General features: G+C 37.3%; 1 long non-coding RNA gene, 7 other non-coding genes and 2 pseudogenes across 9 annotated transcripts; 2 read left to right on the forward strand and 8 right to left on the reverse strand.

The window, feature by feature from the left end:
• The first annotated feature begins 691 nt into the window (after positions 1-691).
• On the forward strand, positions 692-5,411 carry LOC127157539 (uncharacterized). 2 transcript variants are annotated; one of them, XR_007825933.1, is made up of 4 exons: positions 692-979; positions 1,115-1,226; positions 1,526-1,630; positions 5,077-5,411. It is a non-coding gene; the product is annotated as an uncharacterized LOC127157539 (long non-coding RNA). The 2 variants fall into 2 exon arrangements; XR_007825932.1 differs by having other exon boundaries at positions 692-1,226.
• A 7,204-nt stretch (positions 5,412-12,615) lies between these two features.
• Positions 12,616-12,829, reverse strand: LOC127157543 (small nucleolar RNA U3). Its single transcript, XR_007825937.1, has one exon. It is a non-coding gene; the product is annotated as a small nucleolar RNA U3 (small nucleolar RNA).
• Positions 12,830-13,889: 1,060 nt separating this feature from the next.
• Positions 13,890-14,088, reverse strand: LOC127157549 (uncharacterized; annotated as a pseudogene).
• Positions 14,089-15,286: 1,198 nt separating this feature from the next.
• LOC127157546 (small nucleolar RNA U3) lies at positions 15,287-15,496 on the reverse strand. Its single transcript, XR_007825939.1, has one exon. It is a non-coding gene; the product is annotated as a small nucleolar RNA U3 (small nucleolar RNA).
• A 1,191-nt stretch (positions 15,497-16,687) lies between these two features.
• Positions 16,688-16,897, reverse strand: LOC127157547 (small nucleolar RNA U3). Its single transcript, XR_007825940.1, has one exon. It is a non-coding gene; the product is annotated as a small nucleolar RNA U3 (small nucleolar RNA).
• Positions 16,898-18,082: 1,185 nt separating this feature from the next.
• On the reverse strand, positions 18,083-18,294 carry LOC127157542 (small nucleolar RNA U3). Its single transcript, XR_007825936.1, has one exon. It is a non-coding gene; the product is annotated as a small nucleolar RNA U3 (small nucleolar RNA).
• A 1,193-nt stretch (positions 18,295-19,487) lies between these two features.
• LOC127157540 (small nucleolar RNA U3) lies at positions 19,488-19,697 on the reverse strand. Its single transcript, XR_007825934.1, has one exon. It is a non-coding gene; the product is annotated as a small nucleolar RNA U3 (small nucleolar RNA).
• A 1,194-nt stretch (positions 19,698-20,891) lies between these two features.
• LOC127157545 (small nucleolar RNA U3) lies at positions 20,892-21,102 on the reverse strand. The gene has a single exon (XR_007825938.1). It is a non-coding gene; the product is annotated as a small nucleolar RNA U3 (small nucleolar RNA).
• A 1,188-nt stretch (positions 21,103-22,290) lies between these two features.
• Positions 22,291-22,481, reverse strand: LOC127157544 (uncharacterized; annotated as a pseudogene).
• A 1,596-nt stretch (positions 22,482-24,077) lies between these two features.
• LOC127157541 (small nucleolar RNA U3) lies at positions 24,078-24,285 on the forward strand. The gene has a single exon (XR_007825935.1). It is a non-coding gene; the product is annotated as a small nucleolar RNA U3 (small nucleolar RNA).
• The last annotated feature ends 2,770 nt before the right edge of the window (positions 24,286-27,055 follow it).

Raw genomic sequence — 27,055 nt, forward strand, 5'->3', positions numbered from 1 at the left:
CAAGTGGTGTAAGATGTGTGTCAAGATTGTGTGAATATTTTAAAGCTGGTGTGACATCATTGGGTCACATGACCAGGAAGTTATATAGATTTTAATATTTGAAAAATTCTTTAAAAATAAACAAAATCATTTTTCCAAATTCCAAGTGGTGTAAGATGTGTGTCAAGATTGTGTGAAGATATTACAACTGGTGTGACATCATTGGGTCACATGACCAGGAAGTTATATAGATTTTAATATTTGAAAAATTCATTAAAAATAAACAAAATCATTTTTCCAAATTCCAAGTGGTGTAAGATGTGTGTCAAGATTGTGTGAATATTTTAAAGCTGGTGTGACATCATTTGGTCCCATGACCAGGAAGTTGGATAGATTTGTAGATTTCAATAAATTTCAAAAACTTTTCCAAAAAATCAATAAAAATACACATTTAAAGGAAAATGACTTTTCATATTCAAAATCCAAGTTGCGTATAATGTGTTAGAAGTGTTACTGAATGTAGTACAGGTGTCATAACAACAGTTTCTATCATTTAAAGGAAAATGTTGGAGTACTATGTAATAACAATGTAACAATTCATATTCAAAATCACATTCACAGCTTACAATTATGTATTAATGCATCCAAAACTTTACATTTTATTAGTTTATGTTTTGGCATTACCAGCACTTTTGCATTCCATTGTGTGTATTAATGTTTAGTTTAAAACTCAAACTCATGAGAAGTAAAGGAGCACTGGAATAAGTGAAGTGAGTGATTAAACTGTAATTCACACTCGAAAACACTGGAATATATAGGAGAGTTGAGAGTGTTGTATGAGAGTGTTATGTTTTTGTAGATGACCGTTTCTGAGTGTATTTTTTACTTCATCTCTTCAAATACTGATAACATCTAATCATAAGATATTGGTTCACATTTTTAGATCAAGCACACGTTTTTCAGGGAAAACAGGCACCCAACACAGAGACTACAGTAAAATGTTAGTCAGTTTTAACCACTGTTTCCAGACCTGAATTATGATTATAATCATTATAAGTACATTTGTAAGACATTTCCTCCACTGGTGATAGAAAATCTGAGTAACTTTTTTCCCTGTTGTCTTTCTTTTTCTGAGGTGGCACAAAGAAAAGGAAATAGAACTTGTCACCATCTTCAGTCCTTTATTTTATTCACTGGAGAACATCACAGCCTTCAGATGTGTCATATCAGGATAAATGCATCTGCAGGTAAAATTATATTATGGTAGATTTAATTGTGGTGTACATTTTTTTTTTTTAGATACAGTTGTATTTCCCTTGCTATGATATCTATGGGAAGAGTCCATTTTTTTGTGAATCCTCTTTGTCTTTCTTTTGGGGATTCACATTTTTCCGATGGTATTGTTATGCATTAGGTTCATGTTTCGATCATAACTAACAGTTTCAAAGCTGACTTATGGCTTATAATGGCAAATTTCAGTACAATTTAAATATGTTTTGTTTAAGATTGTAAAGGAATGGTAAAAAAAGAAATTATTCTTTTTAAGGACTCGTCGGGCCCACCCCACTACAGATTCACCAAGGATCCAGCTGATCACTGCCAATTTGAAGGAGGATTGTCCTTTATCTGCTACATTGCACTCTCACATCTGGTATGGATTCTGACTTTTTGTAATGTGTGAGATGTTTTGATTTTAGTAAATGTAGTGATTTTGCTTAATTTTATTCTACATAATTTTCTTAAAAGGAACGTTCACCCCAAAATGAAAGTTCTGGCATCATTTACCCTTCATCACCCTTATGTTTTTCCAAACCTGTATGAATTTCTTTCTTCTGTTGAAGACAAAAAGATTTTTTGAAGAATGTTGATAACCAAACAGTTCATAGTAGCCATTAACTTTCATAGTAGGAAAAAAAATATTATGGAAATCATTGGGGCCCGTCATCTGTCTAGTTACCAACGTTTGGAACAACAAAAGGGTGAATAAATGATGACAATTTTCATTTTTGAGTGAACTATACCTTTGATACAATGTATAGTTATGATTCTGAATTAAAAGTGTAATGTTTCTCTTCAAATATTATCATAAATAGATAGAGACACATATATTATCAGAAATTAGAGCTGCACGATTAATCAATTAAAGATCATAATCTCGATCCAAACCCCACTTAATCTTATTCGTAAATGACTAACACCGTGTCTAAAACAGAGGTGACAGTTGTCATGCCGTGACAGCTAAAGTCTGTCTACACTAGATGTGGCCAAGCGACCATTGAAAATCATCGGATACAAAACTCATTTTTACAAGTTTGAACATAAGTGTGTGTTGACAGTGTGTGTACACAACCACCCTATAATGATATAAATTCACACAGTGGAATTTTTTTAATCTTAATATGGGAAAAATCCAATGTAATCCAAGTAATATGCCTTTTTTCAAATAAGGTCATTGTCAGCGTCTTGTCGGTGTGATGTCACACAGACCAAGGCCGCTCCCATGATAGTTGATTGACATGACAGTCTTATCTTAAACCCACCCTAACTGAGCCGAGTGAGCGCTGAGAACAGTCCGACCACCATTATTGTTTCGACTCCAGTGAAGGGGAAGACAAGACTATCTCCGATTGAGCAATTGAGGTGTTCTATTGTTGGATGCAGTAATGCACATAGTAGCACTCATCATTTACTCCTGACATCTGAGATGCAGAGGATTAACATTACTTTTGTTTTTGAAGGAAATGTGCCTGGCAGCCTACATAAATGCGTCTATGTTCACGCGAATCATTTGTAATCTAGTTTCACCTACAGCAGAAGTGAGTATATGGGTGTTTTTTATGCATCTTTGCAATTCGCCTTTTCTTAATAATGTGCTAGTTAGCAAGTTTTGCGGTTAAATGCGGCTAAAGTAAACATTACTGATCGTCACCCCACAGGAGATAGAGGCGGGGTGGCAGAGCTCATTAGCGTTTAAAGGAACATGGAACAGAATGGCTCACTCTAAAAAGGGCTGATGGTAAAATGGGTGGGTTTTTTTTTTTTTACACTACCACTGAGAAATTTTAACCAAAGTATGTTAAAGACTTCTCATTAAGACCCTAAAGAATCATATAAACTTGTGGAAAATGGGCACCCGATGACCCCTTTAAACTTTGTCAGTACATCATAAATAAAACGAGGCATCAGTTTGCCAGCTGGGATTTATTGTGTCGTGCCGTGTGCCGTGCCGTGCGTGCCGTGCCACATCCAGTGTAGACAGTACACTAGGTGCATTTCCATCACGGATTTGCACAAAACTTTTGCGATGTTGCTGATAAAACCAAAAATTATAGCAGTTTTATTAACCAATGTTATGAGACTAAAATGTAATTTTTTTTCGTCTCACGATAAGTCATGGCAATGGATGTTGATAGGTTTTCGTATGTCGCAGCCACCGCACTAGCCATTTAATCGTAGGAGACGTAGGCAACTATCTTAACAGATGCAGCATGCAGTGCTGGTGTGAACACAAGCTTTGACTAGTGCAGGGGTGCTCAATCCTGGTCCTGGAGATCGACTTTCCTGCAAAGTTCAGATCCAACCCTGGCTCCAAACACACCTGAACGAGCTAATTAGGATCTCAAGGAGCACTTGATAATTACAGATAGGTGTGTTTGATTAGGGTTGAAACTAAACTCTGCAGGAAGGTCGATCTCCAGGAACAGGGTTGGGCACCCCTGGACTAGTGTAACCATCAATTTGTTTTAAAAAGCAAACTTAACATCTTATCTTTTTCGATTCCTGATTACGAGCCACAAAGCTTTGTGTTGTGCTGCTTATACTAACCAAGCAATAAAAACACCCTTTCTCATGCTTAAAACAAGGTGTCTGCAAATCAGAGTCTGAAACGGTCACTTGGACAATGTTGTCTTACACCACTTCACAGTTGATAAGTAGAAAGAGAATTTTTGATTGACATTGCAGTCATTTATTATGTTCTTTAATATAATATTACAACAACATCAGCTCATTTTGTGCATCATATGTCATTTCTACTTCATTACACATGCGCAAAACTTTTCTAGTTCAGTTATCAATTTGATCAAGTGTTTACATGTCCTTTGTAATGGATTAGAAAAGGTTTGTCCTACCTTTCTAAAGTAATTGAAATCGTAATCGGTTTGAGCATTTTTATTTCGATTGAGTTGTTTACATGGAGCTTTTTGCAATACAGTGCTTCATGTCAGTGTTCCTACTGATCCAGAAAGAGAGGGCAGTTTGTTATGTGTAGGAATAAAACAGTGTCACACTTTTTCAACAGAACTTATCGTTTTTTTCTGTTAGAATTGATCGAAGAAGTACTGGGATAAAAGTTTAGTTTGGATATAATCACTGATGTCTACAGTAGCTATCAAAATAGAGCAAATCATTTGAAACAAAGTTGACAATTCAGATAAAGATTATATCAGTGACGTTACACCAGTAGGTGCTGACAAGTGACTGTTAAACACATGTATTTGTCATTGAATCATTCAAGAGATTCATTAAAAAAACACAGATTCATCCAGTAATGAAACAACATATATTCATGAGTCATTTAATCATTAATTCATACAATAAAAAAAAAAAAAAATCATTCAAGATTAAACATTTTAAATAGACTCCAGTCATAGTATTTCTAGTACAGAACTTCTAGTAAATTACACTTTATTTTTAGTTCGATGTTCAGAATCTTGATATCTGTTTGAATCTAAACAAAAATGGGATTCTCTATATATCCAGAATCATGCAGCTCTAATTTAAGTTATTAAAACTGAGACTCTTAAAGGAATAGTTGACAAAAACAAAAAAAATCTGTCGTCATTTACTCGCCCTTGAGTTGCTCCAAGTAAAAGTTATTATTTTGTAGTATTTTAACATGTGTAAGTAACATAATATTTCACGTTTACTAAACACATTGTAGAAAGGTTATTGGAATAGCCTGTAAACAAGCACCTTTGCTTTTACTCTGTTGTTTTCCTTACTGTAGTGGAGGGCAGCATCTTCATACCTCATCTTCCTGAAAAATTTAAAAATGTCCTATTTTTAAATATGTTTGTATATATATTTGTTTTGCAGAGGCTGTTAAGAAGACTGCACTGATGTCAAAGATCAACCAGCAAGAATCTGAGAGGGAACTCTCAAAATGGTTTACTGGGACAAGAGACAGAGGAGGACTGAGGGTGTCTAGAATGCACAAATGTCTGTCTGCAGTGTAAGCAGTACTGAAAAATGTATAGTTGCTGCTGCTGTTTCTTACTGTCTCTGTTTTCTATGTGCAAATGTTCAAAGCTTTCAGTAAACACTGGTTCAAATACAAGTTCAAAATGTTTGTTAACTTTAACAATTAAATGATTTTAACAGTTAGGTATCAGAATATAGCATATGATGGGTAGTTTCAATAAAATTGAAATTTGAAAAGATTTCAATCTCACTGTGTACTGCTGAATGCTAATGCTTTAAAACTTTAAAACTTTTTTTTTAATCCCACTTGCAAGCCATACTTTATCCCATGTAGTTCCCACATAGAGTTTGAAGATAGGACCTAGGTAGGTTTTGTGTATGTTTCATAGTTGGGCCCCACCTTAAACCCAGTGAAATCCTAAATAAAACACACATTGGTAAATTGCATGGGGCCAACATGGAACCCGTGGACAAACCCATGTAAAACCCATATTTAAATGGAACCCAGATGGGTTTTGCATATGATCCCTAGATGGGCCCCACCTAAAGCCCAGGTAAATCCTGCATAAAACCCACATGGGTATGTTGCATGGGGCCAACCCATGGACAAACCCACTTAAAACCCATATTTCAGCCCATGTAGTAAAGATGGGGCCAAGATGGGTCTTTCGCATGTTGCCCAGTTGGGGCCCACCTGTTGGCAAGTGTAATCCCACATGAAACCCATGTGGGCATTTGGCATGGGGCCATTATGGAACCCACGGACAATCCCATATAGAGCCCATTTTTCAGCCCATGTCAAACCCACATTGGCCCCACATGTAAATGTTAGCTGGGTTAAAGCTGGGACCGAGATGGGTCCTGCACATGTTTCCCAGTTGGGTCCCACCAAGTGGCAAGTGCAATCCCATATGGAATCCATGTGAGCAATTGGCATGGGGCCATTATGGAACCCACGGACAATTCCATATAGAGCCCATTTTTCAGCCCATGTCAAACCCACATGGGCCCCACAATCAAATGTTAGCTGGGTTAAAGCTGGGACCAAGATGGGTCTTGTGCATGTTGCCCAGTTGGGTCCCACTCTGTGACAACTTCAATCCTATATGAAATCCACGTGGGCAGTTAACATGGGGCCATTACGGAACCCGCCGACAATCCTATATGGGGCCTATTTTTCAGCCCAGTTCATACCCATATGGGCCCCACATACAAATGTTGGCTGGGCATATTCCCACATGCAAGTCCTCAATCATACAGTGTATGCTTGGCACTTGTCCAGCTCTAGTGGGATGTGTCATTGAACCAAAAGTATATAAGCAGAAAGGAGCTCTTTCTACATGTCCTTAGTCGTCCCAAAATGATTGTAGCATAGTTAAAACATCAAATCTCAAAAAGCCATTAAGAACAAATGTTGTCTGTTATTGCCACAAAACAAACAAACAAACAAACAAACAAAAAAATATCACAAACATGTAATGAGAGTATTTGAATGTTCATGTATGTATGTCTGCAACTGAAATTTGCCTCTGTTGTGAATTTTTTCTTAGAGACCAGGAGACGTTTTTGGATATCTTGAAGCAGAAGTTTCTCTTTATTCAGATACTCGCTGCTCTGCACTGCAGTCTTCAACAAGTCGTCTTACTAAGGCAGTGATACATTGTAGTTTATATACATTTAGGGGGCAGTGCTTAGATCTGGAGACAAAGCACCTGGGTGACACCCCCAAACAAAGCATGCAAATGAAGTATTCAGGTATAGCAGCCTGCTCCATTTACACCAGTCCTAATCCAATCATCATAACTACTCAAAGACTGGGCAGGGGTACCAAGAGCCATTACAAACAAAAGGTGAACATCTCAGTAATCTGGCTCATTTGACTTACAATAAGAGAACAGGAACTGGCAGGAACCTCTTGCTACAAACTTTGCTTGAGAGAATCATTTGTCTGATGTCATCATATTTACCTTAAATGCTAAATACAATGTACTGCACCTTAGGTTTTCACATGATGCTATGTCAGAACATAGGATCAGCATATTTTAAACAGTTTCTTAAATTTGTAATCCTTCACCTCATTGTGTGGGTAAATCTCTTATTTTGAATTACTTTTTTGTAATTCTGGTCATTGATTATAATTTGTTGACCTCTGTTTGAAGGTCTTGTAAATTACTCTAGAAATATACACCTGTGACCTTATTACATTAGTTACGGCAACCATTCTGCTATCAGTAGTACTACACCAAAGAAATTGTTTCAATATATCATATTTTGTTAGTGATTTATGTTATCTAATGTCATTATTAGGCATTCCATCTAATACAAAATCAAAATGACACATTTTATACAGACACTTAATATTTAATAGTATTAGATGATTTGTACATTGCATTTAATAGAACTTTTGACAAAACATTTATCACTGGTGGCAAACAGTGTTTTTAGACAGGTCGAACCTGACTTTTAGTTGCTTTTACACCTCTATGACCAGCAGGCGTCAAAAGCGAGTGGCGTTTTTAAGTGCTGTGAAACAGCGAATTCTTTTGTGAATTAATTGGTTTAGTCCACTCAAAGTTTCAAAAAAGTTTTTTGAAGTCAGCAAACAGCAAAACAATAATCCTATAACAGTAACTGGATAAGTTATTTATGCTGCAATGCATGCTGGGAACTTACAAAGCCTTGAAATTTCAACAGTGTGAAATTCTTTGTTCAGACAACTGTGTTTGATGGGACAGCATTAGGGGTAATTCTGTTGGTCTGACAAGGGTTTCAAGAAAAAAACATTTTTAGTATTTGAGACTGTTTCGTAAAATGGAAAATATGTATTTGCATTTTTACAGTGTGGAAGCATCTGTTTTGGTTTCTTCTTCACTTGTGTTTTGAAAATTCTGTACATAAGATGTGTAATAGCATCTCTTATGTATAAAAATGACAGCACGGATTCTCAGAGCACAAGTATAGCCCTGATAGTATATTTGTATAGTATATTTAGTATAAGTATATTAATAGTATATTTACTGTAAGTATAGTATATTTAGACTTTTTCTAAGTATAAGTCAAGTATACTTAAATGTCATTTTAGGTATATTTCTGAGAAGTATAGTAAAAGCACACATGAATTAACTTCTTTTTCGTAAGGGTAGGCTTTATAAAATACCAAAATGTAGTTTATTGCTGCTATTTATCCATCCAGTGGAGGGTAAAGAGGTAGGTCTATCTAGCATACAGTTATAAAATCATATTTAGATAGACTACCGGTATGTAGGTCTACATTAACGTTACTCGTAGTTTAGGTTAAATACAGATAAGCACAATTATTACAAATATAAGTAACGCTGGTAAAAAAAGCGAAATGTTATAATGTACAAACAATAAACACAATACTTAGCCTGCAGTACACACTATTTTAATTAATCAGTGTATATGTTTGGTTGACTGTATTTTATTCTGATAATGAACAGGCTGCAATGTTTGCAATGCTGTATGTGTGTGCGTGAGGCAAACAGTGGAAACAAACAAACAAACAAAAAAACTCATTTTGGTCATACAGGTCATTCGAAACTGCAGTGTGTCATCTAGTTTTTCTTTCCGTGAACTTTCGTAGAGCACCACACCACACAAACATGAACCAAACTCAGCAGCATACTGTACCCTGCTGAAAAAAACAGCTTAAACCAGCTTAATCTGGTCAAGCTGGTTTAAGCTGGTCTCCCTGGCTGGTCATAGCTGGTTTTTCAAGCTGGTTTTAGAGGGGTTTGACCACTTTTTTTAGCTGGTCAAGCTGGTTTTAGCTGGTCAGCCAGGCTGGTCTTAGCTGGTTTTAGCTGGTCAGTCAGGCTGGTCTTAGCTGGTCAGGCTGGTCTTAGCTGGTTTAAGCTGGTCAGGCTGGTCTTAGCTGGTAAAAATGTTTGTTTAGTGATTGATTGACTACATAGTGTCTGCCCCAATTTTCCTGACAAATAATGCGACAAATAAGTAATATGTTTACTTTTAATAATCTGCAGGACCACAAGGAACCATTAAAACAATTTTATTTGATCTTACAGCCCCTTAAATAACAAATATTTACAAAATATTTACAAAATAATTGGAATGATTACAATTCTAAAACTATATTAACAATTAATGGTGAAGATGAATAATAACAGAATTCTAAACATTATGCATTTTCATTTTTCTTTTCTTTTTTTATTATATTTTGTATTTTTTTGGGATGTGTAATGTCCCACTTGTTTCTCCCTCTTCTCTCTCTCTTCTTTCAGGCTCCTTTTGTTTCCGCCAGTCACTGAAACAGACTTAAAAAAGAAATCATTTAGATTATTAATGTGTAACTTTTAAACAAGTAAAACTACTTAAAAAAGCAAACTATAGTGTCATGTCTTCGCTGCACATTTTCCCTATTTTCCAGACATAGCCTACAATAATTTAGAAACATACCCCTGATAGTTGTTCCTTTTATTGCTAAAATAAAGATAAAATTAATATATATATATATATCCAAATGGGAGTGTGTATATATATATATATATATATATATATATACTTCCATTTGGATATTTCTGTAGGTGTTTAATTAATGTAGCTATTTTATTGATAAATGAGTATACATGGATGAATATGAATAGGAATATCTTAGCATGAACAATTTTTAGCTGTTTTTAGCTAAACTGACTATGGTTACAAGGGCTGCCTCCTGAGTTCTGATCATCAATTAACCATTAGTCTATCAAAATTTCATTAGATGCTAGAAAAAAAAAAAAAAAATCCACAGGAAGTGGTGAAGTCCATGATGTAATTCTGGCCCTAGGTCTCTATGAACTTGAGGGTGTCAAAAAAAAAAAAAACAGAAACTCCATGCTTGCTTCACAGACATGAAAAATGTATCTATAGAAAGCGAAATGTTTACTTTTAAATAAGCCAGTTAAAATGGAAAACAAATATTTTACAAATTTAATTTACATCATAAAATAATCACAAGAAAGTGTGCTGAACAGCACGACGTTCCCGTGAATCACAACTGTTGTCAAGCATGTAATTATTATCGTAGGAACCCAGAGATTTTCCGCCTATAGCCGCTATGAGGCCAAGGAATGTGTGAAATCCTCCCGCGACCGCGCTCCTTAAACCCGGCACAAGTCTCCCTCGCGCCCCGCAGACGGAGGATTCGTTAATCTGCGGTTACCACGAATGTAGACACCTTAATACACTACTGCAGTTACCAAGCATGAAAAATTAAAAGCGAAATAAACCACTTACTGCAGTTGCGAATCGTATTTATTGTCGCTCCCGAATGTCGACCGTTGAAAAAAATCCTGCCTCTGTAGATTTTAAATTTACAGCAATATGCTGTACTTTTGCGTCAAACCACCACGTGACCCACGTGATCAGATTATGCTTTAAGCATTTCTTGTTAAAGATATTGTTTTTTTTCTGCTAGTGTTTTTTAATTGCAGGTGATTGTTATTTATTACATAAAGACTGTGTTTGTTTAATTAATATTTTGTGTAAAAGTCTAGCTAATACCGAAACACTCGTTAAAAATAAATCAGCTGACTATATTTGGTTATACAACTATGGTGAATGTATTTCTTCAGACAATAATTCAATCTGATTTGAGTTCTATGCTGATTTTTTGAGTGCTAGCTTGATTTTATGCTATACTTTATACTACAATTTATTTTAGACTCTTCTCAGATATATTATCATTAACAACTAGAATAATTTAAGATGTATCATCTAGCCTACCTGATTATGGTACTAAACTTACTTTAAATTGAACCTTGTCAGTAAGTGAAACAAACTGATTAATTTGTAATTAGGTCAAATGGACACCAGCTTGGTCAGGCTGGGAGACCAACTAAAACCAGCTACTTCCAGCTAAAACCAGCCTGACCAGGCTGGGAGACTAGCTAAAACCAGTTACTTCCAGCATAACCAGCTAAAACCAGCTACTTCCAGCTTAACCAGCCTGGCCAAGATGGGAGACCAGCTAAAACCAGCTACTTCCAGCTTAAACCAGCTAAAACCAGCCAATCAGCCTAAGATGGTTTTAGCTGGGGTTTTTTTTAGCAGGGTATGTACCCCATCTTTTTCTTCCGTTTTGTTAATTAGGCTTTTTAAGTTAAATATATTTTGCGTATTCATTCATTTTATATATAGACTGTGATTTGATAAAAAAAAAAAAAAATAATAATAAAAGATTTTGTTATTTTTTAATTGAACTTAATTTTTGTTGCTTGTCTAAGCTCATCCGCTGCATTCTTTCTCTTCTCTGACTCCGCAGCTCTCTCTCTCCCTTAGCTTAGTGTTAGTGGCAGCAGTCCAGGTGTTTCCAGGAGTTATTTGTGCTATTTCTCCATGTTGAGAGTTTGGTGTCGCACATCGATTACACCTGGTTATGCATTCTTATTCCTATCGGTTCGGTACGTACATTTAGTTAACTGATAGACAAGGGGGAAAACGGTGCGACACATAACGTAGCGTATATTTGCTGAGTTTCAGTTCAGTTTTGTGACAGAAAGGAAACTCAAATGGCAGAAAGGGACATTCTGTTTGTTTTTTTGTTTAAGTTGATTTTGCTGGTATGAGAAAAGCTGAAGTAATCGCGCCGGCGCACACAAACACAAAACATATCAGTTCCAGGCTTTGATACTTTATCAAAATAAACAGTGAACGAAACATCAGCGTGCCCGCCTCACTGTCACCGTTAGAACGCGACTGAAGTAAAAAGTCTATAATCTACATAATAAATAATAGTTTAGCATTTGGATGCATCGCAAATATGGAAATATTATGGAATATTTAGATTTGTGCCGAATGAGAGAGGTAGGATACAAAAGCACAAAGCACCATTTTGCAGACACTTGAGTGTGCAAGCCTTTAAAGTAACGTTATACTTTTTTGTCAGTGAGAGATGTGTTCATAATCAGCACATGGTCACTGTCTAAGTGGGCTTTGTTTTCAAGTGTGCAACTCCTGGCATTGGCTGTTCTTCTGGTGGTGGTTATCAAACAGAGTTGCATTATTGTGGGTGTTCCCTTCTGGGTTAAGTGTGAATTGCCTGTATTCGTTGTAAGGCCTCATGCACCAAGCCGAGATGCCCGTACCGTGACGGTTTGGTACAAATACGTATATCGTTCCATCCATACCCAAATTTGATTAGTACTGCGTTATATTACTGCGTTACAACAAAAAGTAATATACTACTGTAATATTATTACTTTTGTAATGCGTTACTCCCAACACTGATGGGCAATGAATGACCTCACACTGCGAAGCGAACCCATGCCTGATTTGTTCTATTCACACACCTGTTGTTTTTCTCAGTTGCGATTTCAACCCAGGTACCTTGCAACACTGCTTTAATAACGAATCTGATTTACATCAACTCTCACTTCAGAAAACAAACACAATCTAAAAACACACCATGCCAAAAACACTCAGGTCATACTCCTTTCCCCATTATTGCCAAATGCAAACAGAACGCTCATCAGCAACAAAATCTGCGATGTAGACTGCTGCTCTATGCTTGATTCGCTCTCAGTAAAGAGCATCACAGCTCATCATTGCGGGTTGGGATTCAAACACTTTTGAAACACATTTCCAAAAAAAAAAAAACTATAAAAATGATCCCTGAAAATACAGTCTTAACCTTTTATCGCAACTCAAACGGTATTTTATTCTAAAGTGCCCCTCCTCTCAGATGGTTTTGCTACAATGTGGCATATCAGCCTGCCTATATTGCCCGCTGGGCGATGTTTTGTGGTGTGCCTGTCAAAGCTAAATGTAGAAAACCTTTTAGAGGAAGTGTGCCAATAAATAATTGTCTAAAAGTCTAAAAACTGTTTCTCTAAAAGGCTTTCTACGTTTAAAGTAAAAGATTATGAGCATTTCAGAATCTTGATGTTAGTTGCGCTCTTGCATATAGTGATGGATGCTTTTGAAACACTGCTTCGTGAAGCTTGGAAACCTTTGCGAGTCATTTTTTCGAACCAGCTAACTGTAGTACGTATCAAACTGCCAAATTGCTGGATTTCAGTAAACGAATTTGAAATCTTTGGAAATTTCAGTGATAGGGTCCGCTAGGGGGCGATCTCTGCAAACCCATGTATCAGTCTATATGGGCTTTACCTGATCTCGGATAAATGGGCTAATTTTGTCGACATTTTAATGGCACATTTGTGCTATAAAGAATAAAAAAAAAAAAGTTGTAGTTAATAGGCTCTTATTGGCCTTATAAACCAAGCTCTCCATAGGGGGGCGAAAATGACATTTTATAAAGACACTTAATGGTATTAGATGATTTGTACATTGCATTTAATAGATAAAACTATTGACAAAACATTTATCACTGGTTGCAAAAGGTGTTCTTACACAGGTTGAATCTGACTTTTAGTTGCATTACACCTCTATGACCAGCAGGCGTCAACAGCCAGTGACATTTCTAAGTGCTGTGAAACAGCGAATTCTTGCGTGAATTAATTGGTTCAGTCCACTCAAAGCTTAAAAAATTGTTTGTTTTTGTTGTCCACTTAAATAATGGGCAATGGCTGACCTCACATTGCAAAGAGAACCCACGCCTGATTTGTTCATTTTATACACCCATTGCTTTTCTCTGCTCCGATTCTAATCCAAATACCATGCTACTTTGCTATACTAAAAAAACACAGATTTTCATCAATTTCCACTTCAAAAACACACCACACCAGACCACTCAGATCATACTCCTTTCGCCTATATTGCCAAAACGCTCATCAACAACAGAGTGCGACGTAGACCGCCACTCTGTCTTTGATTCGCTCTCAGAAAGGAGCACCACAGCTCATCATCGCGGGTTGGGAGACAAACACTTTCAAAACACATTTCCAAGTAAAAAACTATAGAAATGATCCCTGAAAATATAGTCTTAACCTTTTCTTGCAACTCAAACAGTAGTTTATTCTGAAGTGCCCCTCCTCTCAGACGGTTTTGCATAGATGACTCCTGAAGCTTTAACCTGTCGCGCAACTTTTTTGGCGCACATTTCAGAGCTAAAAGCACAAATCACATTCCCAATCCCTCAAAGTCTAGTGTTAACCAACGATGTGGCATATCAGCCTGCCTATATTGCCCGCTGGGCAATGTTTTGTGGTGTGCCTGTCAAAGCTAAATGTAGAAAACCTTTTAGAGGAAGTGTGCCAATAAATAATTGTCTAAAAGTCTAAAAACTGTTTCTCTAAAAGGCTTTCTACGTTTAAAGTAAAAGATTATGAGCATTTCAGAATCTTGACGTTAGTTGCGCTCTTGCATATAGTGATGGATGCTTTTGAAACACTGCTTCGTGAAGCTTGGAAACCTTTGCGAGTCATTTTTTCGAACCAGCTAACTGTAGTACGTATCAAACTGCCAAATCGCTGGATTTCAGTAAACGAACCTTTGTTGCATCAGAACTGTTTTGAAATCTTTGGAAATTTCAGTGATAGGGTCCGCTAGGGGGCGATCTCTGCAAACCCATGTATCAGTCTATATGGGCTTTACCTGATCTCGGATAAATGGGCTAATTTTGTCGACATTTTAATGGCACATTTGTGCTATAAAGAAAAAAAAAAAAAAAAAAAAAAGTTGTAGTTAATAGGCTCTTATTGGCCTTATAAACCAAGCTCTCCATAGGAGGGGCGAAAATGACATTTTATAAAGACACTTAATGGTATTAGATGATTTGTACATTGCATTTAATAGATAAAACTATTGACAAAACATTTATCACTGGTTGCAAAAGGTGTTCTTACACAGGTTGAATCTGACTTTTAGTTGCATTACACCTCTATGACCAGCAGGCGTCAACAGCCAGTGACATTTCTAAGTGCTGTGAAACAGCGAATTCTTGCGTGAATTAATTGGTTCAGTCCACTCAAAGCTTAAAAAATTGTTTGTTTTTGTTGTCACCACTTAAACAATGGGCAATGGCTGACCTCACATTGCAAAGAGAACCCACGCCTGATTTGTTCATTTTATACACCCATTGCTTTTCTCTGCTCCGATTCTAATCCAGATACCATGCTACTTTGCTATACTAAAAAAACACTGATTTTAATCAATTTCCACTTCAAAAAACACACCACACCCGACCACTCAGATCATACTCCTTTCGCCTACATTGCCAAACGCAATACAAAAAGCTCATCAACAACAGAGTGCGACGTAGACCGCCACTCTGTCTTTGATTCGCTCTCAGAAAGGAGCACCACAGCTCATCATCGCGGGTTGGGAGACAAACACTTTCAAAACACATTTCCAAGTAAAAAACTATAGAAATGATCCCTGAAAATATAGTCTTAACCTTTTCTTGCAACTCAAACGGTAGTTTATTTTGAAGTGCCCCTCCTCTCAGACGGTTTTGCATAGTTGACTCCTGTAAGCTTTAACCTGTCGCGCAACCTTTTGGCGCACATTTCAGGGCTAAAAGCACAAATCACATTCCCAATCCCTCAAAGTCTAGTGTTAACCAACGATGTGGCATATCAGCCTGCCTATATTGCCCGCTGGGCAATGTTTTGTGGTGTGCCTGTCAAAGCTAAATGTAGAAAACCTTTTAGAGGAAGTGTGCCAATAAATAATTGTCTAAAAGTCTAAAAACTGTTTCTCTAAAAGGCTTTCTACGTTTAAAGTAAAAGATTATGAGCATTTCAGAATCTTGACGTTAGTTGCGCTCTTGCATATAGTGATGGATGCTTTTGAAACACTGCTTCGTGAAGCTTGGAAACCTTTGCGAGTCATTTTTTCGAACCAGCTAACTGTAGTACGTATCAAACTGCCAAATCGCTGGATTTCAGTAAACGAACCTTTGTTGCATCAGAACTGTTTTGAAATCTTTGGAAATTTCAGTGATAGGGTCCGCTAGGGGGCGATCTCTGCAAACCCATGTATCAGTCTATATGGGCTTTACCTGATCTCGGATAAATGGGCTAATTTTGTCGACATTTTAATGGCACATTTGTGCTATAAAGAATAAAAAAAAAAAAGTTGTAGTTAATAGGCTCTTATTGGCCTTATAAACCAAGCTCTCCATAGGAGGGGCGAAAATGACATTTTATAAAGACACTTAATGGTATTAGATGATTTGTACATTGCATTTAATAGATAAAACTATTGACAAAACATTTATCACTGGTTGCAAAAGGTGTTCTTACACAGGTTGAATCTGACTTTTAGTTGCATTACACCTCTATGACCAGCAGGCGTCAACAGCCAGTGACATTTCTAAGTGCTGTGAAACAGCGAATTCTTGCGTGAATTAATTGGTTCAGTCCACTCAAAGCTTAAAAAATTGTTTGTTTTTGTTGTCACCACTTAAATAATGGGCAATGGCTGACCTCACATTGCAAAGAGAACCCACGCCTGATTTGCTCATTTTATACACCCATTGCTTTTCTCTGCTCCGATTCTAATCCAAATACCATGCTACTTTGCTATACTAAAAAAACACTGATTTTAATCAATTTCCACTTCAAAAAACACACCACACCAGACCACTCAGATCATACTCCTTTCGCCTATATTGCCAAACGCAATACAAAACGCTCATCAACAACAGAGTGCGACGTAGACCGCCACTCTGTCTTTGATTCGCTCTCAGAAAGGAGCACCACAGCTCATCATCGCGGGTTGGGAGACAAACACTTTCAAAACACATTTCCAAGTAAAAAACTATAGAAATGATTCCTGAAAATATAGTCTTAACCTTTTCTTGTAACTCAAACAGTAGTTTATTCTGAAGTGCCCCTCCTCTCAGACGGTTTTGCATAGATGACTCCTGAAGCTTTAACCTTTCGCGCAACCTTTTGGCGCACATTTCAGGGCTAAAAGCACATTCCCAATCCCTCAAAGTCTAGTGTTAACCAACGATGTGGCATATCAGCCTGCCTATATTGCCCGCTGGGCAATGTTTTTTGTGGTGTGCCTGTCAAAGCTAAATGTAGAAAACCTTTTAGAGGAAGTGTGCCAATAAATAATTGTCTAAAAGTCTAAAAACTGTTTCTCTAAAAGGCTTTCTACGTTTAAAGTAAAAGATTATGAGCATTTCAGAATCTTGACGTTAGTTGCGCTCTTGCATATAGTGATGGATGCTTTTGAAACACTGCTTCGTGAAGCTTGGAAACCTTTGCGAGTCATTTTTTCGAACCAGCTAACTGTAGTACGTATCAAACTGCCAAATCGCTGGATTTCAGTAAACGAACCTTTGTTGCATCAGAACTGTTTTGAAATCTTTGGAAATTTCAGTGATAGGGTCCGCTAGGGGGCGATCTCTGCAAACCCATGTATCAGTCTATATGGGCTTTACCTGATCTCGGATAAATGGGCTAATTTTGTCGACATTTTAATGGCACATTTGTGCTATAAAGAATAAAAAAAAAAAAGTTGTAGTTAATAGGCTCTTATTGGCCTTATAAACCAAGCTCTCCATAGGAGGGGGGAAAATGACATTTTATAAAGACACTTAATGGTATTAGATGATTTGTACATTGCATTTAATAGATAAAACTATTGACAAAACATTTATCACTGCTTGCAAAAGGTGTTCTTACACAGGTTGAATCTGACTTTTAGTTGCATTACACCTCTATGACCAGCAGGCGTCAACAGCCAGTGACATTTCTAAGTGCTGTGAAACAGCGAATTCTTGCGTGAATTAATTGGTTCAGTCCACTCAAAGCTTAAAAAATTGTTGGTTTTTGTTGTCACCACTTAAATAATGGGCAATGGCTGACCTCACATTGCAAAGAGAACCCACGCCTGATTTGTTCATTTTATACACCCATTGCTTTTCTTTGCTCCGATTCTAATCCAGATACCATGCTACTTTGCTATACTAAAAAAACACTGATTTTCATCAATTTCTACTTCAAAAAACACACCACACCAGACCACTCAGATCATATACTCTTTCGCCCTATATTGCCAAACGCAATACAAAACGCTCATCAACAACAGAGTGCGACGTAGACCGCCACTCTGTCTTTGATTCGCTCTCAGAAAGGAGCACCACAGCTCATCATCGCGGGTTGGGAGACAAACACTTTCAAAACACATTTCCAAGTAAAAAACTATAGAAATGATCCCTGAAAATATAGTCTTAACCTTTTCTTGCAACTCAAACGGTAGTTTATTCTGAAGTGCCCCTCCTCTCAGACGGTTTTGCATAGTTGACTCCTGTAAGCTTTAACCTGTCGCGCAACCTTTTGGCGCACATTTCAGGGCTAAAAGCACAAATCACATTCCCAATCCCTCAAAGTCTAGTGTTAACCAACGATGTGGCATATCAGCCTGCCTATATTGCCCGCTGGGCAATGTTTTGTGGTGTGCCTGTCAAAGCTAAATGTAGAAAACCTTTTAGAGGAAGTGTGCCAATAAATAATTGTCTAAAAGTCTAAAAACTGTTTCTCTAAAAGGCTTTCTACGTTTAAAGTAAAAGATTATGAGCATTTCAGAATCTTGACGTTAGTTGCGCTCTTGCATATAGTGATGGATGCTTTTGAAACACTGCTTCGTGAAGCTTGGAAACCTTTGCGAGTCATTTTTTCGAACCAGCTAACTGTAGTACGTATCAAACTGCCAAATCGCTGGATTTCAGTAAACGAACCTTTGTTGCATCAGAACTGTTTTGAAATCTTTGGAAATTTCAGTGATAGGGTCCGCTAGGGGGCGATCTCTGCAAACCCATGTATCAGTCTATATGGGCTTTACCTGATCTCGGATAAATGGGCTAATTTTGTCGACATTTTAATGGCACATTTGTGCTATAAAGAAAAAAAAAAAAAAAAAGTTGTAGTTAATAGGCTCTTATTGGCCTTATAAACCAAGCTCTCCATAGGAGGGGCGAAAATGACATTTTATAAAGACACTTAATGGTATTAGATGATTTGTACATTGCATTTAATAGATAAAACTATTGACAAAACATTTATCACTGGTTGCAAAAGGTGTTCTTACACAGGTTGAATCTGACTTTTAGTTGCATTACACCTCTATGACCAGCAGGCGTCAACAGCCAGTGACATTTCTAAGTGCTGTGAAACAGCGAATTCTTGCGTGAATTAATTGGTTCAGTCCACTCAAAGCTTAAAAAATTGTTGGTTTTTGTTGTCACCACTTAAATAATGGGCAATGGCTGACCTCACATTGCAAAGAGAACCCACGCCTGATTTGTTCATTTTATACACCCATTGCTTTTCTCTGCTCCGATTCTAATCCAGATACCATGCTACTTTGCTATACTAAAAAAACACTGATTTTCATCAATTTCCACTTCAAAAAACACACCACACCAGACCACTCAGATCATACTCCTTTCGCCTATATTGCCAAACGCAATACAAAACGCTCATCAACAACAGAGTGCGACGTAGACCGCCACTCTGTCTTTGATTCGCTCTCAGAAAGGAGCACCACAGCTCATCATCGCGGGTTGGGAGACAAACACTTTCGAAACACATTTCCAAGAAAAAAACTATAGAAATGATCCCTGAAAATATAGTCTTAACCTTTTCTTGCAACTCAAACGGTAGTTTATTCTGAAGTGCCCCTCCTCTCAGACGGTTTTGCATAGTTGACTCCTGTAAGCTTTAACCTGTCGCGCAACCTTTTGGCGCACATTTCAGGGCTAAAAGCACAAATCACATTCCCAATCCCTCAAAGTCTAGTGTTAACCAACGATGTGGCATATCAGCCTGCCTATATTGCCCGCTGGGCAATGTTTTGTGGTGTGCCTGTCAAAGCTAAATGTAGAAAACCTTTTAGAGGAAGTGTGCCAATAAATAATTGTCTAAAAGTCTAAAAACTGTTTCTCTAAAAGGCTTTCTACGTTTAAAGTAAAAGATTATGAGCATTTCAGAATCTTGACGTTAGTTGCGCTCTTGCATATAGTGATGGATGCTTTTGAAACACTGCTTCGTGAAGCTTGGAAACCTTTGCGAGTCATTTTTTCGAACCAGCTAACTGTAGTACGTATCAAACTGCCAAATCGCTGGATTTCAGTAAACGAACCTTTGTTGCATCAGAACTGTTTTGAAATCTTTGGAAATTTCAGTGATAGGGTCCGCTAGGGGGCGATCTCTGCAAACCCATGTATCAGTCTATATGGGCTTTACCTGATCTCGGATAAATGGGCTAATTTTGTCGACATTTTAATGGCACATTTTGCTATGCTATAAAAAAAAAAAAAAAAAAGTTGTAGTTAATAGGCTCTTATTGGCCTTATAAACCAAGCTCTCCATAGGAGGGGCGAAAATGACATTTTATAAAGACACTTAATGGTATTAGATGATTTGTACATTGCATTTAATAGATAAAACTATTGACAAAACATTTATCACTGGTTGCAAAAGGTGTTCTTACACAGGTTGAATCTGACTTTTAGTTGCATTACACCTCTATGACCAGCAGGCGTCAACAGCCAGTGACATTTCTAAGTGCTGTGAAACAGCGAATTCTTGCGTGAATTAATTGGTTCAGTCCACTCAAAGCTTAAAAAATTGTTTGTTTTTGTTGTCACCACTTAAATAATGGGCAATGGCTGACCTCACATTGCAAAGAGAACCCACGCCTGATTTGTTCATTTTATACACCCATTGCTTTTCTCTGCTCCGATTCTAATCCAGATACCATGCTACTTTGCTATACTAAAAAAACACTGATTTTCATCAATTTCCACTTCAAAAAACACACCACACCAGACCACTCAGATCATACTCCTTTCGCCTATATTGCCAAACGCAATACAAAAACGCTCATCAACAACAGAGTGCGACGTAGACCGCCACTCTGTCTTTGATTCGCTCTCAGAAAGGAGCACCACAGCTCATCATCGCGGGTTGGGAGACAAACACTTTCGAAACACATTTCCAAGAAAAAAACTATAGAAATGATTCCTGAAAATATAGTCTTAAACTTTTCTTGTAACTCAAACAGTAGTTTATTCTGAAGTGCCCCTCCTCTCAGACGGTTTTGCATAGATGACTCCTGAAGCTTTAACGTTTTGCGCAACCTTTTGGCGCACATTTCAGGGCTAAAAGCACATTCCCAATCCCTCAAAGTCTAGTGTTAACCAACGATGTGGCATATCAGCCTGCCTATATTGCCCGCTGGGCAATGTTTTGTGGTGTGCCTGTCAAAGCTAAATGTAGAAAACCTTTTAGAGGAAGTGTGCCAATAAATAATTGTCTAAAAGTCTAAAAACTGTTTCTCTAAAAGGCTTTCTACGTTTAAAGTAAAAGATTATGAGCATTTCAGAATCTTGACGTTAGTTGCGCTCTTGCATATAGTGATGGATGCTTTTGAAACACTGCTTCGTGAAGCTTGGAAACCTTTGCGAGTCATTTTTTCGAACCAGCTAACTGTAGTACGTATCAAACTGCCAAATCGCTGGATTTCAGTAAACGAACCTTTGTTGCATCAGAACTGTTTTGAAATCTTTGGAAATTTCAGTGATAGGGTCCGCTAGGGGGCGATCTCTGCAAACCCATGTATCAGTCTATATGGGCTTTACCTGATCTCGGATAAATGGGCTAATTTTGTCGACATTTTAATGGCACATTTGTGCTATAAAGAATAAAAAAAAAAAAAGTTGTAGTTAATAGGCTCTTATTGGCCTTATAAACCAAGCTCTCCATAGGAGGGGGGAAAATGACATTTTATAAAGACACTTAATGGTATTAGATGATTTGTACATTGCATTTAATAGATAAAACTATTGACAAAACATTTATCACTGGTTGCAAAAGGTGTTCTTACACAGGTTGAATCTGACTTTTAGTTGCATTACACCTCTATGACCAGCAGGCGTCAACAGCCAGTGACATTTCTAAGTGCTGTGAAACAGCGAATTCTTGCGTGAATTAATTGGTTCAGTCCACTCAAAGCTTAAAAATTGTTTGTTTTTGTTGTCACCACTTAAATAATGGGCAATGGCTGACCTCACATTGCAAAGAGAACCCACGCCTGATTTGCTCATTTTATACACCCATTGCTTTTCTCTGCTCCGATTCTAATCCAAATACCATGCTACTTTGCTATACTAAAAAAACACTGATTTTAATCAATTTCCACTTCAAAAAACACACCACACCAGACCACTCAGATCATACTCCTTTCGCCTATATTGCCAAACGCAATACAAAACGCTCATCAACAACAGAGTGCGACGTAGACCGCCACTCTGTCTTTGATTCGCTCTCAGAAAGGAGCACCACAGCTCATCAAACCTTTCGCGCAACCTTTTGGCGCACATTTCAGGGCTAAAAGCACAAATCACATTCCCAATCCCTCAAAGTCTAGTGTTAACCAACGATGTGGCATATCAGCCTGCCTATATTGCCCGCTGGGCAATGTTTTGTGGTGTGCCTGTCAAAGCTAAATGTAGAAAACCTTTTAGAGGAAGTGTGCCAATAAATAATTGTCTAAAAGTCTAAAAACTGTTTCTCTAAAAGGCTTTCTACGTTTAAAGTAAAAGATTATGAGCATTTCAGAATCTTGACGTTAGTTGCGCTCTTGCATATAGTGATGGATGCTTTTGAAACACTGCTTCGTGAAGCTTGGAAACCTTTGCGAGTCATTTTTTCGAACCAGCTAACTGTAGTACGTATCAAACTGCCAAATCGCTGGATTTCAGTAAACGAACCTTTGTTGCATCAGAACTGTTTTGATGAGCTTTGTATTGCGTTTGGCAATATAGGTGAAAGGAGTATGATCTGAGTGGTCAGGTGTGGTGTTTTTTGAAGTGGAAATTGATGAAAATCAGTGTTTTTTTAGTATAGCAAAAGTAGCATGGTATCTGGATTAGAATCGGAGCAGAGAAAAGCAATGGGTGTATAAAATGAACAAATCAGGCGTGGGGTTCTCTTTGCAATGTGAGGTCAGCCATTGCCCATTATTTAAGTGGTGACAACAAACAAACAATTTTTTAATTTTTGAGTGGACTGAACCACTAATTCATGCAAGAATTCCGCTGTTTCACAGCACTTAGAAATGTCACTGGCTGTTGACGCTGCTGGTCATAGAGGTGTAATGCAACTAAAAGTCAGATTCAACCTGTGTAAGAACACCTTTTGCAACCAGTGCTAAATGTTTTGTCAATAGTTTTATCTATTAAATGCAATGTACAAATCATCTAATACCATTAAGTGTCTTTATAAAATGTCATTTCAGCCCCTATGGAGAGCTTGGTTTATAAGGCCAATAAGAGCCTATTAACTACAACTTTTTTTTTTTTATTCTTTATAGCACAAATGTGCCATTAAAATGTCTGACAAAATTAGCCCATTTATCCGAGATCAGGTAAAGCCCATATAGACTGATACATGGGTTTGCAGAGACTTCTAAGCGGACCCTATCACTGAAATTTCCAAAGATTTCAAACAGTTCTGATGCAACAAAGGTTTGTTTACTGAAATCCAGCGATTTGGCAGTTTGATACGAGCTACAGTTAGCTGGTTCGAAAAATGACTCGCAAAGGTTTCAAGCTTCACGAAGCAGTGTTTCAAAAGCATCCATCACTATATGCAAGAGCGCAGCTAACGTCAAGATTCTGGAAATGCTCATAATCTTTACTTTAAACGTAGAAAGCCTTTTAAGAAACAGTTTTTAGACTTTTAGACAATTAATTATTGGCACACTTCCTCTAAAGGTTTTCTACATTTAGTTTTTTGACAGGCACACCACAAAACATTGGGTGGCAATATAGGCAGGTTGATATGCCACATCGTTGGTTAACACTAGACTTTGAGGGATTGGGAATGTGCTTTAGTTCTGAAATGTGCGCCAAAGGTTGCGTGAAAGGTTAAAGCTTCAGGAGTCATCTATGCAAACCGTCTGAGAGGAGGGGCACTTCAAATAAACTACTGTTTGAGTTACAAGAAAAGTTTAAGACTATATTTTCAGGAATCATTTCTATAGTTTTTTACTTGGAAATGTGTTTTCAAAGTGTTTGTCTCCCAACCCGCGATGATGAGCTGTGGTGCTCCTTGAGAGCGAATCAAAAAGACAGAGTGGCGGTCTACGTCGCACTCTGTTGTTGATGAGCTTTTGTATTGCGTTTGGCAATGTAGGTGAAAGGAGTATGATCTGAGTGGTCTGGTGTGGTGTGTTTTTGAAGTGGAAATTGATGAAAATCAGTGTTTTTTAGTATAGCAAAGTAGCATGGTATTGGATTAGAATCGGAGCAGAGAAAGCAATGGGTGTATAAAATGAGCAAATCAGGCGTGGGTTCTGCTTTGCAATGTGAGGTCAGCCATTGCCCATTATTTAGTGGTGACAACAAAAACAAACAATTTTTTAAGCTTTGAGTGGACTGAACCAATTAATTCACGCAAGAATTCGCTGTTTCACAGCACTTAGAAATGTCACTGGCTGTTGACGCCTGCTGGTCACTAGGTTAGCCAAACTAAAAGTCAGATTCAACCTGTGTAAGCTTACACCTTTTACCTTTAAATGTTTTGTCAATAGTTTTATCTATTAAATGCAATGTACAAATCATCTAATACCATTAAGTGTCTTCATAAAATGTCATTTTAGCCCCTCCTATGGAGAGCTTGGTTTATAAGGCCAATAAGAGCCTATTAACTACAACTTTTTTTTTTTTTTATTCTTTATAGCACAAATGTGCCATTAAATATTAGACAAAAATATAACCATGTCGAGATCACTTCCTTATGAACTGATGCATGGTTTCGAGATAAAAACTGCGGCCTATCACTGAGGCTCCAAGCGAAATCCAGCGTTACGACCGTGCCACCGACAGCTGGGTTGGAAGCGATTTCCAGCTCGCGGCTGTGCCAAAGCATCCATCTGCAGAGCGCAACTGCGTCAAGATTCTCCCGAGTGCTCATAATCTTTTTACTTTTAAATGTGAAAGCCTTTTGAAGAGAGCAGTTTTGTGCACAGACAATTGACTGTTGGCACACTCACTTCTGTGCTGATGAGCATACAAAGGCATACCAGCTGGTGCAATATAAGCTGAGCTGTATCTGGTGCTTTATAGACTTTGTTCTAGCTCTGAAAAAATTTTGGGGGGGGGGAAAAAAATTTTGGGAACAAAAACGGGGTTTTTTAAAAAATTTTTGGGGGGGGGGGCCCCCGGGCCCCGGGGAAAAAAATATGAAAAACCCGGGGGGGAAAAAAAAAATTAAAAATTTTTTAAAAAAAAACCTTTTTTTTTTCTTTTTTGGGGTTTTTTTTTGGGGGGGGGGTTTTTTGGGGTTTTCCCCCGGGGGAAAAAAAAAATTGGGTTAAAAATTTTTTTAAACCGGGGGGAAAAAAGGGAAAAGGGGGGGTTTTTTTAAAGGGGAAAAAGGGGGTTTTTTTTTAACCCTTGCCCCGGGGGGGAAAAAAAAAATTTTTTTTAAAAAAAAAAAAGGGGGGGCCTTTTTTCCCCCCTTTCCCTTTTAAAAGGAAAAAAAAATTTTTTTTAATGGACAAAAAAAAATTCCCCAAAAACCCTTTTTTTAAAAAAAAAAGGGGCCCGGCCCCTTTTTTTTAAAAAAAAAAAAAAATTAAAATTTAAAAAATTTTAAAACCCTTTTAACAGGCCCCTTTTTTTTTCAATTTTTTTTAAAAAATTTTCCAAAATTTTTTTGGGAAAAAAATTTTCCCCCAAGGGGGGAAAAAACCCCAAAAAATTTTTTCCTTTTTTTTTTTTAAAGCCAAAAAATTTTTTAAAAAACCCAAAAAAATTTTCCGGGCGGGCCCTTTTTCCGGAAAGGGGGGGGCCCCTTTTGGGCCCCCCCCCAAAAATTTGGGTTTAAAACCCCAAAAAACCCCAAAAATTTTTTTTAAAAAAACCCGGCCCAAAAATTTTCCTTTTTTTAACTTTTTTGGGGGGAAAAAAATCCTTTTAAAAAAAGGAAAAGGGGGGGGCCCCCCCCATTTTTCTTTAAAGGGGGTTTGGGCGTAATGGGGGTTTTTGGTGGTTTTTTTTGAAATTTAAAAGGTTTTTGTTAAAAACCTGAATGGGCCCGGCTGGGGGTTTAAATCAAAAGGCTGGGGTTTTTTCCCAAAGGGGGGAAAACCCATTTTTAAGGGGCAAAAAAAATTTTTAAACTTTTTGGGTGCATTATAAAGAAATGGCCCAAGGTACTGGAAGTGGGTTTCAAAGGGTTAAAAAAAAAAGTCGTCTGTTGGGCACCTTTTCCCCAGTTTAAAAATTTTTTCAAAAGGTTTTACTTTAAAAAAAAACAAAATTTTAGTTCTTTTAAAAAAATTTTCCCCCCAGGAGAGGTTTTCCTGGTTTTTTAAAACCTTTTTTTTTTTCAGGCCCCTGTCTTAATTCGACGTGCCCCTTTTTGAGGCAAGGGCCCATAAGGATCTGGGGGCCGGACCCCTTTATTTTAAAATTTAACATTTTTTCAAAAAAGGGTTGTTTTCAACCACATTTTTTTCTAAGAGTGGTAAAAATGCTTTTGGTTTTAAGCTTAACGTGTTTAAAATTATAACAACCATGGAGATTAAACTTTAAAGAAAAGGGAAAAATTTTAATTTGACAAAAATTTTTACCTTTCTGGTACATTTAAAACAACCCCCAAAAAATCCGGGCAAAAAGGCGGTGAAAACACTTTTTTAAAAAATGAAAATTTTAATTGGTTTCTTTCAAAATTCCCCAAAAATTTTGGGGGGGTTTTAAAAAGGGTACATGCAAAAACCTTAAGGGGGGCATTTAATAAACTTTTGAATTTTTTTGAAAATTTTAAAATTACAAAGGGGTTTTCTTAGTTTTTTAAAAGGGTTTTCCAACCGGATTTTTTCTCCTTTTTTAGCGAACGAGTGGGTTCTTCCTTTTGGGGTTTGAGGGTTTGGGAAGTGTGTTTTTTTTTGGGGGTTTTTAGGGAAAATGATTTCGGTTTTTCAG

Source organism: Labeo rohita, unplaced genomic scaffold, assembly GCF_022985175.1.
Source record: "Labeo rohita strain BAU-BD-2019 unplaced genomic scaffold, IGBB_LRoh.1.0 scaffold_1103, whole genome shotgun sequence".
In the NCBI taxonomy this organism is placed as follows: Eukaryota; Metazoa; Chordata; class Actinopteri; order Cypriniformes; family Cyprinidae; genus Labeo; species Labeo rohita.